General features: G+C 37.5%; 1 protein-coding gene across 2 annotated transcripts in view; it reads right to left on the reverse strand.

Annotated features, from left to right (window-relative positions):
• Positions 1-4,606, reverse strand: part of LOC149426370 (netrin receptor UNC5B-like) — a 198,370-nt gene extending 193,764 nt beyond the window's left edge. For both annotated transcript variants that reach the window (XM_089650888.1, XM_089650880.1), the window contains exon 1: positions 4,324-4,606. The gene's annotated coding sequence lies outside the window, so the exon portion shown is untranslated. The remainder of the gene's footprint in view (positions 1-4,323) is intronic.
• Between the last annotated feature and the right edge of the window lie 9,646 nt (positions 4,607-14,252).

Raw genomic sequence — 14,252 nt, forward strand, 5'->3', positions numbered from 1 at the left:
AAACAAGCCCATTATCTTGAACGGGAACAAATTTACATATAGATGAACTGCCGAATGGTCGAGTTAAAGCAGGATTTCGTTGAGCTCAGTAAAAAGTAAATAATGTTGGGTTTTGACCATTGAGTAATATTAATTTACTGAGAAATTCCTTTAAAAACTTGCCCAAACTTAAACCTAACCTAACCCTATACAGATCTAAAGTACGCCCAACAATTGAATTTGGGAGCCACCTCTGGGCTAAAGCTCCACAATACTTGATAAACCTACTTGATTCTGTGTAAAGGAGGGCGGTCTGTCTGATCTCTAATGCACCGATTTTTCATTGAAACCATGCCTTTCTCTATCTAGGCATAAAAAAACAATGTTTTTATAAACAATTATTTTATTCACTTAAGTTTCTCTATGACCATATAATATATATAAAGTGTCTACTACAATGGATAGGTGTAACAGGAGGTTTGTATTTAGTATTTATAATTCAGTGAAATATTTACTGTTAATATTTTATACCTGCCCTGACGAAAGCACGTTTACGCCGAAATCGTTTGTCAGATGACAAAGTAAAGGTGTTAAATTTTAGAAATTAAAACTGATAAACATTAAAATAAAAAGATTTACATCATATGAATGACTGGTTTCTCACAATGAATGCTTTGTAAATAATCTGGTCCACCTGGAGCTTTTAAAAATAATGCATTTGTAGGTATAACTTTGTAGTACTCGTAAAATGATTAAAAAATAAATAAGTCTCTCAAAGGCAAGAACTTACCACGAATACAGTTCTAATCAAAGCACAACAAAGGCAAACACATTTATTATTCACAATATTTTCTGTGCAATTGCAGTGACTTCGTTTGTTGTCTTTTAAACGAAACTTTGGTAGGAAGGAACATCTTGTTGGTCATTATATCAAATGAAATGTTAATTAGTTGTCAAATAAAAGTTTTCCTGTGCAGTAAAGAAAGGCTTAAATATTTTATATAGTCATGAAAACCGAAGCTCTACGTTCCAGCGTTTAAATTTGTTTTACCTATTAGTAAGCGGAAAGTCAATAAAAAAAACACACTACGAAATCTTTCTTAAATTTGTCCGCAACCAAAAGTCACACAAATAAATCTTGCCTGTTTTACGATCGTCATATTTGAGAAGAAGTTTATAGTCAGAACTGAAGAAATATCTCACTTTTATTTGTTACCACCGCATGTGAGGAAAATAAGGAATGGGCCAATAAAGCACAGTTCTTCGCCGGCTTGGAAGATGAAGGAAATAAAGTCTGAAAAGGGAGACGTTTATGCGAACAAATTAAGATTAAGATCTTCCCGAAAGTTTATTTGAGATCTTAATTGCGTACTATGTTGATGGGCCATTAATTCGATGATTAATTTTTATTTGATTCTTTCTTATGGCTAATAATGACGCGTGCGCTCAACGCTGCGTCTTTGCTTGAAGAACTGCACGTTGTGATAATTATTTACTGTAAATGTATTTTAATAAATAGACATGTATTTTATTTACTCACAAATTTACCTTACGACAGTTATGAAGCTATTTCGTAAGGTTCCTCTAACTTAAAAAATCATATCGCAATACCTAGAAATAGCTACGCTTATATTCAAATAAAATTGTGAGGGTATTTATAAATGAATTTATCTGTTACAAATTTGTTGGTGCTGTTTTGCGTTATGATGCTGAAGTTTTATTGGTTATGCTAGTATAAACTTCTAATGCTTATTTATCCAAGTTTTTACAGCTTAAATTTTGTTTATCAGGCTATTTGAAAGACACTATAAACACATAAATTTACAGTTCAGACCTTAATACGTAGCATGTCTTGTAATTACACGGTACCCGCTAGCCGACGTGAGATCCATACTTCACACTTATAATGCTAGAAGACCGTTCTGTCCACTGCGCCATCGACCAACTCATAATAAGTTGATAGAAGATACTCTGCTGCATTATTATATTTTTTATTCGGAACTCATTGAAAAATCAGATTTTTATAAATTATTTGATTATATTCGAGATTTTTTTGTCGAATTAATTGCTATCTTCAATATCTTGTATGGAAAAGCCGTAGGTATATTTTAATTTTACGCAGAAAATTTATTCTACCCGTTATCGCTATTTTAATTTGTGCTATCCACAGACATAGGAATTAATAGACGAGAAGATAAAGGCGAGGGGTAAAATCAACTGTTGAAGAACGAAGGGAGTGAAGATGACTGTGATTCGTCAATAAATCAATCTGACAGTAAATAGGCATCTCGCATTATAATATCACCATTTACTTCTTAAAAGTAAAATCTGCTTTGAATGAATAGACATTTTTACATGGGAGCGCAAATTACTCGCCACGTTATGAACAAATTTGCGAAGTCCAAATTCGGCAAAGTAAGGCAGCTTCTATATTCAGAGTCGTAGTTAGTTTCAGAGTATTTAGTTAAGACACTTTTATAAATGTTCATAATTTACTTCCCAGCAACCAACCAGCTTTGTGTTTCGCGTCCAGACGTTTCTCGATGTGATAGTAACAACTGATTCATATTATACGATGTGAATATGCTTAAAATAAAATAAAATAATGCTTATATATGGAATGTAATACGACAATTGGGTTTATTCTCTTTTTTCGCATCTATTTTTACCAGTTTTCATAGTACAAGTAAACATTTTGCCGTGTTATTTCGTAAAATGAACCGATGATGCCTCGACCATAGTTCGCACAAGAATGATGACGTCACGTTTTCAAATATCACTTGAGGCCGTACGCGAGCCCAGCCGGCTCAATGGAACCGGTATGGGGAGTGGGGATAATACGCTTTTAATCACTTAGGGCAGGTCTACTAATATTCATATGTCTATGGTGCTATCGTATTATTACTCATATCATTATGTAAAGTGAAATATTGTATTACATAATAATTTTCAAATTATCCCTTAATAATAACAGAAATAATAAAATACCTAATTTACCAATAATTAGAGAAGGTGGGCGTATCGAAGCAACCATGTCACAACAATATTATGACATAATCGTTACAATATTCATTGTGTATTCTACGCAATTATTCATCGTTTTTTTTTATTACTAACGGAGGTAATAATATCTGATTTGAGTGCTATGGGAGGTCAGGTGATCAGAATTCTGTGGCGTGACAGATATACAAATCATGACAATATGAATCCGTAATTTACGGATTAGAGTCAGGTAGGTATTCAAATATGGACATAAAATTAAAGCGTACTAATTTTGCGAAGATTGTTGCCAGGAACATTATTTATGGGCTATTCTGTACATGGTATCCTGTACCTGGACAACAAAGCACATAGTTAGGCAGAATGAGCAATAAAAAGCCAATGATTGGAGCGGGATGTTTTATTATGTCTCCTTCGAACTTGTCCGTGGAGGTTCGAATAATAAAAGTTAATTATCAGAGAGTACGGCGATTGTACGTAGTCTATGGGGTGGTTACTTTTATTTATCAAAAACTAAAACCAGCAACTAAAGTATTTTAAAATTTATATTCTTTTTATATATATGTCATCCCAAAGATCAATATTATATTTAATTAACATGTGTGTTGAATAATGTTTAATAATTTTAAAATTAAATATATTTAATTTTTAATTCCTGCAAGAAGTGAAAACCAAATTTCAAAAGAATTTATTTTTAAAAAATTTCTTGAAAGTTAATTAATATAATATCATTTAAAAATTATAAAATTATAAATTAGGTACCCTCTTATAAAAGAGATGTTTAGCATCATACGACAGGTAAACGGGGCAAGCGTAACATAGATATAGGCATGTGTAAAGGAACCAGAATATTTGTAGTCCCATCTTTCTGTTGATGAATCTTGTGCCGAATCGTGACAGGATACACTAAAATTAAAATGATTTCACCATAATCAAGAAGTAGACGTGACAGTAATGTTAAGCTTATTTATTATTCTATTAAATACCTACATACGAGTATAAATAGATAGGTTCATGATATAAACTCATTACGCCCCAAACTATTATATTATATATTTACTTATCTTTTATTTTCTTGAACTTTTTCAATAGACATAATAATTCGTTCAAAAAATATTATTGCTTAAACAATTTGTTTGAGTTACTCGTATGAACAGTTATTACGCTTTTTTATAATAGTACTATTACTATATCCCGGAATGTAAGTATAATATTTATTCTGACCAACAGTAATCTATAAAAAATACTTAAGCAAAACAATGCACTATCTACCATTTATGATGATAAATATTGATTAGTTGCAAAAAGAAACTTAAAAAAATATATTTGTATTATTACGCTTACCAATAATTATTATAGATGTTATAGTAGGTACGTGTTTCCCTCAGTAAACACGAAAAATCCAAACGAATTTTCACACATAAACACAGCACTATGTGAAAAATTAATAACTGATAAACAAACATTCACAGAAATAAAACAGTCTTCAACTCAAACAGAACCATTAAAAAAACTCAACATAAATAAGTCATAAAGAAAAAACTTTTTTGTTTACGACAGTTCACACGTGCTTTTCGTAAATCGTAAATTTATAAAGCTCCGTCTACTCGTTCCGTATGACAACCACTCTCCCGAGAAGCTGGGCCATGACTAAAGCGATATTATTCCCGGTTCCAATGCCAGAGGTGGCCGCTATATTCTGTTATAGTACGGCGATTGGGGTGCATCGCGAGAGTCGTGGTGGTTGATGGAAGGCTGAAGGCTCGGGAGAGGGTGAGGGTCGAAGTGGAGGGTGGAAGTCGGGGATGGAGGCAGGAACTAACAACAATAAGGATATGATTCAACTGTCAGAATTATCAAGGAAATTTCAACCCCGTGACGGGAGATTGAGATGAGCTAAATACGTCGGTCGGAGAGGCGCATTTGAAAAGAAAACAAAATGATTTTTGCTTGTGATTTCATCGGAGGAAACATGGAGGAATTTTGGGTTGATTTATCTCTTGCAATACAGCATATTGGTATGATATGAAACAATTTAAAAGAGGTAGGGGAACATTCATCGAGAAACTTACCTCCTTACTTTTAATATATTTTTTTCTTGTTACAGTGTAATTTTATTTGTTATCATGTGGATTTCCATGTCAGAGCGTGAAGACATTGTATGAGCCAAGAAGACACGAGTTCAAAACTCGGCGAAGGAAACATACAAAAATAATTCAGTTGCTATGAGCGCCCACATTTTTCTTCTATTTACAGTATAACGGACATGGTTGATTATTTAAATCCGTTCTCGAGGAGAATGTACTCTCAGTATTGCCCTTGTGGGAATTCTCTTTTCAGATTCGAAATGTAACTTGGTGCTATAACTGTGTATGTTGACTAACTTTTCTCCCCTTCTTCTTCCCATATCCAGCATATCATTCCACCTCACAAGATTTTCCAAATGAGGGCGTTGAGGGACTGTTTTGTAGTATCAAAAAAAATATTTATCTCTTTGATATTTATTTATAAAATTCAACGTTCATATTTTTATATATTTTATTTCAATGGGTATTTTTTACCAAGATTTACGATTTTCCACACCAAACACAGGCTTTCTATGGCATTTTGTAAAGGAAAATTAAATATTTTTAAATTTATCTACTTTGTGAGAAAAAAAAACAACTTAGGAATGTGTATCACAAGGCATTTGAAAAATAAAATCTTTATGGCCATAACAATACTAACTGACATCTGCGTATTTCAATTAATATGAATGTACTGTTGCACATTTTTATTCTTTTATTTCTCCTCTTTTTTTATATCTTTTTTTTTTCAAAATATGTAAGCTAATTCGACGAAACTTTGAATGCCCAAAAAACGGGAATTGCTCCTAGTTAGACAGTTTAAAACATTTACAAATATCTAGTAATAAATAAAGTCGGTATGGGAGTCTGTCTGTTTGTGTGCTTAGTTCTCCTAGACTACGCAACGGATTTTGATAATGTTTTCACTATCAATTAGAGAATTCCTTTCGAAAGGTTTATATACACATAATATATGCATATTATATTTATGGAAAGTAGCGAAAAGTCGAAGTTTTGTAATCAAGTCGAAAAAATATTTTCGGGCGCTTACATTGCTAATGCCGGCTAAAACTAAGAGATAAATCAAAATAATATACTGAAAAAAGGTATATATTAAAAAAGTTTACAGAAAAGTCCGTGAATGTATATGTTTATCTCCTAAGGATAACCCCCAGCAACGCCGGGTAAACGTCAGCTAATCTCAATATATAAAAATTCAGCCTGCGTTTGTGCTCGCAAAACTCGAAAGCAAGTTTGAAATGGTTAAAATTCTCAAAGTTTGTTCTTATTAGTGCCAGGAGTGTTTAGAAAGTGGTTTGAATTGTAGAAAAAGCCGGGGAAGCCCCAGGATTATCGCAATATATTTGCACCGGAATTAGATACTGAGTGGAATTAAAGTCTATGTAATGTAGTTTTAATAGTAGCTTTGTGGTATATAGTAGTAAATGGTGGAAGAAGTCAGAGACGTCTCAGAAAGGAGGATATTCTGTCAGCGCTTTATCAGCAGCAGACACATACCTGGACGGATGACGATCCGTCACTCGTGCTGGCACTATTGGTGGATGCAGTGGACTCTTTCGCTGCAGCAGCTGGTCCAGTTTCTTCACCACCTAGGATTCTTGCTGCAGATTCTCCATCTTCTATCTTCGTGTCACCTGTTCCTATACTTCATTTTACTTCTAAACTTCACATTATTTTTGTAATATTTATATGTTTTGTAATACCTGCATCAACTGAAAAGCGCCCCTGGAGTGATCTCTCACATAAGCGGCGCTATACACATTGCGGAGTCCACTAGTGTACTATATGTACAACCTGTACTAAATAAATAAATTAAACAATGCCATTTAGCTTTAACATAATTTATTGATACTTATACATATTTATACGGGAGCAGCAATCTTTTAAAGGCCTTTATTTAAAATTTTGACCGATACAAAAAATAGGATGAAATAATTTGCTCACATTACAAATAAACCCCGTAAAAGAATATATAAAAGTTGTCCTGATTTTTTTAAATGTGGTTTTTTCTCTGTGCGGTCGTAATGCACCCCTTTCGACAGTTTCAAAAAAGGATCAAAATACAGACTCCAGGCCGGGGTATCAGATCTGGTACTAAATCCCTCAGCGTGTGTTATCTTAATGAAGTCACGTACCGGAGCGACATTGTGCGCGATTTTTTTAATGCATGTCAATCCAGTCCGGCTACACGATACGTATTTGCATATATGCATAATACATATCTAATCCTGTACTTAGGCCTCACTAACCCTACACAACCCAACCCAACCCAACCCAATCTTACTTAACCCAAAGGAATGCTTTTGTACCTCCCGGCTATTTCAGGCACCCGGGTAACCACATCTGATATTTAATTTAGTTCATAATATTATATTAACAGGTGTAGGCACGTAGGCTACTATATCTTGTTTCCTTTATGCTTTGTTTATTGTTTCTTTTAAGGTGCGTGTTATTTCACTAATATATTTTTTTGTACCTACATATTTGCTGCACTTTCCAAAGTGATGGTTGCTCTTAGTATCCCCCTGTTGAAAGACCATCATACCGATTCGAAACGTTGCTTGAAATGGCTTTAACCGTTTTGGTGGACAGATGTGAACATCAAGATACTTCCCAACCTTCATCCTCCCCATCTCTTTCCCTACCTTACTCTCTCCATTCTCACAACACACCCTAGTGGGATATATTCACAAAATATGAATACCGTTAAAAAGTGCGGTAAAGTGTATTTTTTCACTGTCTTTTTTATTGTTTTTTTTTTTAACATTAAACCCACACAAGAGTCTCCTAGAAAAAGAATTTCCATCAAGGCCTGCGTCATTTTTGGGGATGCTTTGTGGGGGGTATTTTTAAGGATAGGAATGAGAGGACGTTTTTTGTGTTTGTTTGAAATGGTTCTGGCTTTCACCCTTCAAGGGTGTTCTAGACTATCATTCAAATTATGGAGAGAGGGAAGGTGAATCTATCGTTAGTATTATTACGCTAGCTCTGGACGGTCTAGGCTCTCTGATTGTTCGAATTCAAATCGTATGTTTCGGGTAAATTCCGCATAGGGGGCCTGCACGCAAAAAATACCACTCTGCCCCTCAATTTTAACCAACCGTAAGGTTCATTTCGATTTGCAGCGACCGTATAAAAAAAATAAGACTTTAAAATTAAGACCCGATTTCATACTGAAATAGGATCGCCACATGCCTGTGGATTTCTTCAAAAACATCATTTCTGCTCATATAATTTTTGGATAATATCGAAGAAAATATGTTTAAGAAAGTTCATAATCCATTGGATTAATAACATTACAATGAAAATTATCCACAATTACGTTATTATGTTTGAGGTTTATAAAAAAATCACGCGTTCCTTGAATATGGCCGATACGCACGGCGGCTATACATAGCCGACAGAGCGCACCTCTGGCGGTATAAGAACGAACCAAATGACCGGCGCAAATATTTAGATATGCAGCTAACAATACGCATAGTTATGCAAAATTACTTGAACACTAACAAGTGTTTAATAAGAAGATTTCTTCTGGAAGCTTATCACTTTGTGATGGCATTATTTATTATATTAAAACACAAATAACTTTGTTTACATCACTTTATTATATACAATCTCTAAATGTTTTATGAACGAAGTTCACCTCCTCAGGAGTATACAAAAACATGTCAATATAAAATCAGATATAACCAATAAGCAAAAAAAATTATAAACCCAATATTTTCCCACTTAATTGGTCTTTCCCGTCTAACGATATTGTAATTCTTAATTCTGATAAGCTCAGCCCACTCTTACCCCTCCCCCCTCATTCCACTTCTTCTTTCCTAATATCTACCTTTTAAATGTAACTGTTGATAGTATCACTCAAACTGGGCGAAGCTCAAATAAGTGCCGCCCGCAGGGCCTAGCAGCAAAAAAACCCGCGGAGCGGGATTTTAACTGCTAGTTTATATATTATTGCAAAGTTCTGGTAAGGTGAAAGGTATGAGGGGTGGATAGGAATCCAGGGATTAGTGTGTCCAGCATGAATCTATCCCTCCCGATGGCTCAAGAGAGACCAATTAGAGAGGTCAAAGGGTCTCCCCAAACCATCCTGATTTGGCACGCTACGCAGATGGCGGGGAGGTGCATCCTGAACACACCTCACCCAATGAACCCGGGCACCCCTGCTAAGTCACCAAACGTAGTGAAAAAACTTCGAGAGACCAGTAACAGAGGTGTTAGTTATCCAATAAATGTTTCCGGGGCTGCGGTACCCAAACCCGCCTCCCAAATTGAAATTGATAAAATTATCTAAAATCTTCTCATACCTATGTTAATCTAACCTAACCTTACCAAATGAATGTTGTTTACTGGCTTTTGCTACCTCATTTGTTTTCAAAATACGTATTTACAAATATTGACAAAAATCAAAATCCATTATTGTACAATTTGTGTACATATTTCACATGTTATATTATTTTAATTGATCATCATTTTCTAACATAGCTACATTTTACCCACTTAGGTTGAATGTCTCTCAATATGTTAACGAATATTTCACTTCAACACAGGACAAACATTATTCATATTATTTATTTTTGAGTCACAATTTCGGAAAAAGAATGTCAATATGGTAAATGCAAAAATTAAATTATTGATTAAACTACCTTCAAATATTATGGTGCAAAATTAATAATAATATATTTTTTTAAGCATACCTTGCGTATATTTAATAATTCATAATATACTTTTAATTTTTACTGTCTTATTTTTTCCGCTTTTTACTGTCTTTGTCAGTAGAAGATATAATTTATCAGCGATACTTTTTTCACTGCCGAATTTAAATCTCACAAGAAATCCTTCACGTTCACCGCGCTTCTCAGTTGCTAGTTATAAATTGTCATAATATAAACTAAGCCGATCCCTACAAGAATTTAAAAAAGAAATTTCTGCACATTATTCTATTTACTATATAATTTTTCACAAAAAAAACGCGCTAAATTCCAATTAGGAAAGTTTTTTTAAACCCCGTCGGGAATCGAACATGATTTCCAATCCAGTTCCATACCTGTGCGAACCTGCACGGAGAAAACTTACTGAAAAGATTGCAATTTTTTTTTAATGGATTTATTATTCATATTGCAGTTAAAAACGGGACTGCAGGCCTGTGAGGAATTAATTCACTGATTTCCTAACAAAGTATCAGTACAACGCGAACTCGTTATGAGGACTGCGGAACACGTGTTCGTAAATATTCTAATATTGTGGCATTTCATATAAATCAGGGAAAGTTCACCTGCATTAACACGTGTTCCGATATATTCTGAATGGACTGATATTTTATCAGGAAACGGATTGCAATCACGATTTTGACATGATTTCTATAAATCAGCCATACTAATTTTTCTCCGTTGTTTCATGTAGGTATGCATATAGGTAAAATGTTCATTATACAATACCTGATATAAAAAATATTACAATGGTTAGGTTAGGTTATGTAGAACCATTGTTGATTAGAGCCACCCAATAAAGAATACATTCTTTGCTCTGTGATTTATACGTTCTCAATGTCTTAAGTACATGGAGACCTTTGCATTATGTCAAAAGTTCCGGCGAATGTTCCATGGAAAGTAGTTATTGCACTCATTTGTTATTTACATAAGTAATACAAATCGTTTTGTAATAAAATCGGTCACGCGATGTTTTTCTCTCGGTGAATCAGCTCATGTTTCACTCCAACTCAAACACTGCGGCTGCGGCTGCGGCTGGTGGCACTAGGCAAACAATATTTCAATACGAACGTGGCAAAAAGTCTGTGCTCTCAGAGGAATAATAATTATAACATAGAATATTCAGCGCGTATAGGGTTGCCATTTTGCACATTGAATAACGAGAATACCTACTTCAAATGATTTTTTAATAAGATACAAAGTTGAAATTGATTTCAATACTTTCAAAACTACAATAGAAAATTTAGTACTACAATTAAATTTAGACTGTACTTGCACGTTCTTCCAAGTTTTAACACAATCTCCCTTCTTGTTTTTCTTATTCATAATTATTACACATTTATTTCAGCACGGTTTTGTTCAAAAGAATAAATAAATTCAATAAGGTATTTGTTTAATGCTTGTACGGGACGTGTTCTCCTGCACAAGAAAAAACTATAAAATATAAGCACCGGCACACATTTACCTTTGTCCTGTGTAATGATTCAAATAAAGCACTTGAGGTATTTCATTTGAACCATTACAGAGTTATTTAAAATATCATAAAAATGCAGGGAATATCGACCATTGTAATATGTTTGCCTCAATGAATGCGTCTTGAGAAAGACGATATATTCGAAATTTGTAATTTGCTTTTGAAAAGAACGCTTTTATAAAAGCGGTTGGTTTTTATTGCGGGTGCAACTTCTTGTATCCCTCCAGGCTCAGTCGGTAACGGCTCTGCGGGGCGCTGGCTGGTTCAGTAGGCAATGGCAGATCCTCTCTCCGAGGCTGGCTGTTGGGAAGGCTCAGTGAAGCCCGAGGCAGAGGCGCCGCGACGTCGGGGCGTCGTTGGCTTGTCGGTGAGCAGCGAGCTCAGCAGCAGGCAGTTGCAGTAGACAGCGGAAGTGGAGCGGGGGGGGGGGAACCGGGTTGAAATCAAACACAGCGTGTTGCTCTCAGGTAGCGAAGCGGGTCAGGCAGAGCGGACAGCGGTAGATGTTGCTCGGTCCAGGGCTTATGGCGGAATGGTGAAGGGACCGGTTTTTGCGGCGCCTTTATAAGATTCTATAGGACCGCGCCTCCGACCCTTGATTGTATTATGAAATCCCCGTAACGAGCTTGCTTTTTTCTTGCTATGAAGCTCGCCACGCTTGTAGGATTAAATCTGTTTATCTCAGAAATATAGGAATATTTTATAATATTAGACCTTATCTGCTTCTGTCGCCCTGCCAAAACCACATCGTCGCAATATTGTTTATTTAGTTATAATAAGACATATTCTACAAGATAAGTGGTCAAATCTCTGTAACATTTTCAGAGTTTCGCTGATTACATAATTATCTTACGTGTAACATATTTTATTTCTATTCGAGCTTATTTAATTAACATATAAGTATCTTTGTATATAATTATTTAGTTAACATTGTTTCCTATTATTACAGGAAGGGCTTGCAAATTTGTATTTTTTTACAAATCTCTTGGATACACGTGGGTCGCTCAAGCAGGTTTTGTGCTTAGCCAATCAGCGGCTGCCTAGCCAGAGTAAGATGGTTGCTTGAGTTGAAGCGAGACAACTGCCTTTTAGGTCCGAGCGATAAAATTTACCGTTAAACGGCAGGGCAGGTTTTTAAACATGAGTTACCTATATGTAAGGCAGGTTTATCAACATTAGTTTTATGGAAGGTTTTACATAGTTTTCGACAGTGGTAAATATGATGGCATTTTGTTGTGTTTTTTTTATAATTGATGTACATTTTATATTGATGATGCTGATGACGTTCGATACACTCCTTCCCGTGCAGTAGTGGCTGCACCGAGCTATTTTTTCGAACGTGTCAGTCTTCGGTGGTGGTTGATGCATCCAAATCCAGTGATTGAGTGCGTGGTCACTCCTCCCATCTGGCCGTGGTGATTACTCTTGGGGCTTGCTTGTTAGTTCTCGGTTCCGGGGAGCGGCTGCAGGGTGACGCGCGTGGGATTTGGGCGCGCTCGCAGGTTTTGAATGGCGGTGAACTGGTATCCTTTTGTGTCGGGGTATCGGTCGTGCATTTTTGAGTTGTTGCGTATCCGGGGGAGGGGGGCATTTCAGGCCGGATGTGCGCTTAGGTGCGCGCTGGAACTGTGAAGGGGCCAGAGTTGAATCGGGCTAGCTTGCTGCTGCAATTTTGATGACAAGCCGGACATCATGTAGTCACGGGGATTACTTTGCGGCATATCCAGAGCCGGCATTCGAAGCCGGTACGGTCACTACAAACTTGTGGGTGACAGGCTAGCCATCATGTAGTCACGGTTCACTGCATATCCGGGACCGGCATTCGAGGCCGGGACGGTCGCAGCAAACACGTGATTGACAGGATGGCCAACATTTAGTCACAGTTTGCAGCATATCCGCAACGATTCGAGGCCGGGACGGTCGCCGCAAACTTGTGAGTGACCATTATATAGTTGCGGTTTGCTGCATATCCGGGACCGGCATTCGAGGCCGGGACGGTCGCAGCAAACACGTAGGTGACTGGCTGGCCGCAGTCGAATCGGGCTGCGCTCCGGATGGTGTCGGCTCTCGAGATGTTACGTATCCGGGGGGCCGGCATTCGAGGTCGGGCCGGTCGCTTCAAGCTCGTGGGTAGACGTAGCCATCATACGCGCATCAGGGGGCTCTGGCTGGTGATGGTGGCCCAGTGTAGTAGGGGGCCTATCCAACAAGGCGGGCTGCGGTACTGCGAACTCGGCAGCTTGGCGGCGAGATGTTTATTTTTATAGGTCTGCAATCTGTTTTGCGTGCCAGTTAGCATTCATCCCCCGGCAAAGCGCACGTAATGATCCCCAGTGTACTCGAATTGTATTGTCGTCATCTTATCGGAGTCCTGGGGGTGCGGGTCACTGTACGGCTGGCACATCGTATAAGGTAGTAGGGTACTCCGTCTGTAGGCGGTGTCACTGGTTGCATAGGTTTCTGGCCGCCAGCGCGCTCGGGGTGCATGTTATACCCCGGCTGAGTAGATATTCTGGCTGTCTGGCGGGCAGGCTGACACCTCTCACGGCTCTGCGGGCTAGTGCATGCAGTGTGAGCGTTGTTTGGTTGCTCACCCGGGCAATGTCACCGGCAATGTTACTGATTATTACCGGCGGTGTCACCGGTTGCGCAGGACCCATGCGCATTGTACCGCGGCTGGTTAGATATACTGGTTGGCTGTCAGGCTGTCCACTGTAGAATTTGAGTAGGTACGACACCGCATCCGGGATGTCACCGGCAATGTCACTGGTTGGCACTGGCGATGTACTGGTTGTCACCGGCGATGTACTGTTTGTCACCGGCGCACAGGACTCGTTCGCATTGTAGCTCGGCTATTTAGGTATACTGGTTGGCTGTCGGGCTGTCTACTGTAGAATTTTAGTATGTAAGGCACCGCATCCGGGATGTCACCGGCAATGTCACTGGTGATGTACTGGTTGTCACCGGCGATGGATGGTTGTCACCGGCTACACAGGACTC

Source organism: Hesperophylax consimilis, chromosome 1 (assembly GCF_061612785.1).
Source record: "Hesperophylax consimilis isolate HC1 chromosome 1, BYU_Hcon_1.0, whole genome shotgun sequence".
In the NCBI taxonomy this organism is placed as follows: Eukaryota; Metazoa; Arthropoda; class Insecta; order Trichoptera; family Limnephilidae; genus Hesperophylax; species Hesperophylax consimilis.